The following is a 5,050-nucleotide window of genomic DNA, read 5'->3' as shown; positions in this document are numbered from 1 at the left end:
AACTAGAACATTTCCCACTAAAATCAGGAACACCGCAAGTAATATTCCTTCCTTCCACTCCTTTCCAACATTGTACTAGACGTCCCAGCTAATGTAACAAGACAAGAAAAATAAATAAAAGAGTGATTGAGACTAAATAAAACTGTCTTTGTTCATAGATGGTATGATTATCTGTGTAGAAAATCTGAAAAAAAACTGGAAAAACAAACCCAAAAAACCTCCTAGAACTAATAAGCAATTATAGCAAGGCTGCAGCACATGAGAAGTCAACCTCTTTCCTATATACCACATAAAAACACAATATAAAAATTCCTATGTAAAAACATAATATCATTTATATTAGCACCCCCAAAATGAAATGCTTAGATACAAATATAACAAAATATGTACAAGATCCACCTGAAAGAAAATTCTACTGAAAGAAGTTAAAGGAAAACTAAATAAACAGAAATATTCTAAGATAGTCTACATTCATGAATAGGAAAACTAAATATTGTTAGCATGTGAATTCTTCCCAACTTGATCAATAGATTCAATGCAATACTAAATTCATCTTTTTATTGTTATTTTAAAGTACTCTACCCATGAAGCAGTACAGAAAAGAGGCAATATAATGGAAAAAGATAATCTTTTTAACAAATGGTGCTGGAATAATAAGACTCCCATATGGAAAAATCATGAACCTAGACACAGACCTTACATCCTTCATAAAAATTTAATCAAAATGGATTATAGACCTAAATGTAAATTACAAGTTTTAGAAGATAACATAGAAGAAAATAAAAAATCTAGATGACCTTGTGTTTGGCCATTATTTTTAGATAAAACACAAAAGGCACAATTCCTGAAAATACGAAGTGAACTTCAAAAAAATTATACATTTCTGCTGCGCGTGGTGGTGCATGCCTGTAACCCCAGGCTGAGAGACTGAGGCAGGATGATTGCAAGTTCAAAGCAGCATCAGCAACTTAGTGAGACCCTGTCTCTAAATTAAAAAAAATAAAAAAATTAAAAAAATAAAAAAGTGGGAGGGAACTGAGGATGTGGCTCAGTAGTTGAGTGTCCTGGGTTCAATCCCAAGTACCAACAACAACAAAAAAAAAAAAAAAAAAAAAAAAAAATTAAACATTTCTGCTCTGGAAAAGATACAGTAAAGAGAATGAAAAGATAAGTCACAGAAATATTTGCAAAAGATATATCTGGTAAAGGATTATTACTAAAAATATATAAAGAATTCTTAAATCAACAATAAGAAAATAACCCATTAAAGAATGAGTAAAGATCTTGTGTTTTATCAGCTTTTTTGCTGTTGTGACCAAAAGACCTGACAAGAACAATTTTAGAGAAGGAAAATTTTATTTGGGGCTCATTGTTTCAGAGGCCTCAGTCCAAAGAAGGCTATCTCCATTGCTCAGGAGCTGAGGTAAGGCAGGACTAATGACAGAAGCAATTTTCTTATTTTTAACAAATATTTTTTAGTTGTAGTTGGATATCATACCTTTATTTTATTTATTTTTATGTGGTGCTTAGGATCGAACCCAGAGCTTCACATGTGCTAGGTGAGCACTCTACCGCTGAGCCACAACCCCAGCGCCCCCAACAGAACCAGTTTTTGCAACTGCTCTAAAAAAAACAAAGCACACACTGGGAGAAAATATTTGCAAATCACATCCTGCTTCGGGACCTGGCACCAGGAAGCAGAGAGAGCTCCTCATCAGGGACAAAATATATACCTCAAAGTCATGCCCCCAGTGACTCACCTCTTCCAGCCACACCCTACTTGCCTATAGTTACCACCTATTTAATCCCTATCAGGGATTAATGTTAGGACTCTCATAACCCTATCATTTCAAAAGTGAAAAGCTTTCTTACATTGTCTCTCATACATGAACTGTTTTTTTTTTTTAATTTATTTTTATGTGGTGTTGAGAATCGAACCCAGGGCCTTGCACGTGCTAGGTGAGTGCTCTACCACTGAGTCACTACCCCAGCTCATACATGAGCTTTTGGGGGACACCTTACATCTAAATCATAAAACCTTTATCTCATCAGCGAAGATATACAGATGGAAAATAAACAGGAAAGATGCTCAACACCATATATCATAAGGAAAATGAAAATTAGAACAACAATGAGATACCATACCATAAACACCTATGGCCATTGCTAGTGAAAATACAAAATAGTTTAATTGCTTTGGAAGATAGTCTGGTGATTTCTTACAAAACTAAACATACTCTTAACATGCGTTCCTACATTTACACTCCTTGGTTTCTACCCAAATGAGTTGAAAACATGTCTAGACAAAAACCTGCATGTGGATCTTAATAGCAACTTCATTCATAGCTGCCAAACTTTGGAAGCAACCAAGATCTTTTAGTAGGTGAATGGATAAGTAAATTGTGGTACACTCAGACAATGGAATATTATTCAGCACTAAAAAGAAGTATCAGTCAAGACACACACACACACACACACACACACACACACACACACAAACACACACAGAGAGAGAGAGAGAGAGAGAGAGAGAGAGAGAGAACTTGAGTACATATAACTAAGTGAGAGAAGTGAGAAGCCAGTCTGAAAAGGCTACATACTATAAGATTCCAAATATATGACATTCTGGAAAAGGCAAAACTAGAGAGATAATAAAAAGATCAGTGGTGGACAAGGGCTAGGGGGAGTCATGTACTTACAGATAGAGAACAGAGACTTTCAGGGCAGTTAATATACTCTACATGATTCTTATAATGGTAGATATACTTGCGAAAATCTGCAGAATGTACACCACCAAGAGTGAACCCTATTGTAAACTCTGGACTTGGGTAAAAAAATGTATCAGTTTAAGTTCATCAATTGTAACAAAAGTGCTGCTCTAGTGGGAGATGTCACCGTGGGAGAAGGTAGTCACTATGAAGGCCAGTGTTGAATGGGAACTCTCTGCACCATTTGTACAATTTTGCCATGAACCTGGAACTGCTCTTAAAAAAAAAAAGACAAGGCACACACTGGGAGAAAATATTTGCAAATCACATATCCAACAAAGGATATATGTGTAGATTATGTTTTGTTTTGTTTAAAAAAAATACAACAACCTTCTAAACTCAACAGTTAGGAAACCAATAAGCCAATCAGAAAATAGTAAAAGACTTTGATGCTTTACTCAAGAAGGCATATGGATTGCAAATAAACATACAAGAAGATGTTTAACATTTACCATTAAAGAAATGCAATTAAAAGCACAAAGAGATAAAACATCTAGTAGAACAGCTGAAACAAAAAATAGTGATAACACAAATGCTGATAAGATTGTGGAGAAACTGGTGGGACCTAAAATGGTACAACTACCATTTTGGAAATGTCTGGTTAAACATATACTTACCTTTCAACTTAGTAATCCCTTTCCTGAGTACTTACCTTCCTGAACACTTCATCATCTTCATTAAAAAAAAATGAATGAATATTACAGCAATCCTATTAATAATCACCTAAAACTGGAGCTACTCAAATATCCTTCAGTGGACAGATGGATATGCAAATCATGGTATATCCATACTATGGAATACTGCTCAGTAATAAAAAGAAATGAGCTATAGAAACACTCTAACATGAATGAATCTCAAATGCCTTATGATAAATGAAAGAACCAGAAAAACTACATACTGTGTGATTCTATTGATATAATGTTCTGGAAAAGGAAAAGCTATAGTGATAGAACATAAATCAGTGTTTGCCTGGGGCTGAAAACAGGAGGAAGGATTGACTACAAAGGGATACAGGGGAATATTTCAGGGTGATGGAGCTCTTCTGTACCTCAGTTGTGGTGGTGGTTATAAGACTGTACACGTTCAAATTGAATATGAGGCTCTTCCCTGAAATGGAGCTGCCAAGGAGAAGAACAAATTTCAGGGGTTTGATGTCAATGGTTCTTTTGCAAACACGTTAAGTTTGAGAAGTCTATAAGACACGTAAGCAGAAATGGCATGTGTGACCCCCGAGTTCAGGAGTCAGAGTGGAAGCAGAACTTGTAAGTCATCAGCTTTTTGGTGGGGGACTGAATCCAGGGGTACTCTACATTGAGCTCCATCTCCAGACCTTTTTTACTTGTTATTCCAACACCAGGCCTTGTTAAATTGCCCAGACTCACCTGGGACTTGAGGTCCTCCTGCCTCAACCTTCTGGGTCGCCGGGATTACAGACTGCACCACCATGCCTGGCTGCAAATCATCAGCATTCTTTATATCATATATAAAATATATCGGTATTTTTATATCCTATCCACACCACCAACCACCACCAGACCCGTGTTACCTGTTATTTCTGTACAGGGCATTGTTGGCACAGACTACCAAATGCAGTTTCTTCATTAGTGTTGATGCAAGTAGGAGTCAGACAGAAATTATTTCCTAGATTCTACTCAGATTAGTCTAGACATATCTAGTCAAAGGTAAATGTCAATAGAACCTTGACTTTTGATCTGTCTCTGTTGTGAACATCAAGTTACAATTCAAAACACGGTTAAATGCCCTGAAAATTTGAACTACTGCAAGCTACAAAAGAATGCCAGATTCGATTGGTCCTATAAAAGTGATTTATTGTCCATATGCATGTGTGCATATAATTCATAAGCACTTTCAGCAAATTGAAAACATATTTTAAATGTATGGAAATTTGCAGAAATAAAAACGAACAATAGATAGAGAAATAACATACTAGATTTTGTGGCTTCATTAAAGTAAAAAAAAAAAAACATGAAAGAAAGGAAGAGGAATTGCTTAAACAAATCCGTTCTATGTAAATAAAAAGTTAAAAGGAAAAGTCAGCTCTAATTTACTCTATGTTTGCACTTTTACAGTCGAAAGCATTTTATTTTATTTTTTTGTTTTGCCCTGGAATTGGTTCCCTTATATAACACATGTCAAAATAGCTGGAAAAATGTGATTAACTATTGCCAGCAGAAATTCTTGTCCCATAAGAACAACTCCCTTCTGGCTTCTTATTTTCTTTCTTTCTTTTTTCATAGTTTGGGCACTGTGAGCTAGTGGTT

This window comes from Callospermophilus lateralis, chromosome 13 (genome assembly GCF_048772815.1).
Source record: "Callospermophilus lateralis isolate mCalLat2 chromosome 13, mCalLat2.hap1, whole genome shotgun sequence".
Lineage (NCBI taxonomy): Eukaryota > Metazoa > Chordata > Mammalia > Rodentia > Sciuridae > Callospermophilus > Callospermophilus lateralis.
Note: the sequence above shows the minus strand (reverse complement) of the source record.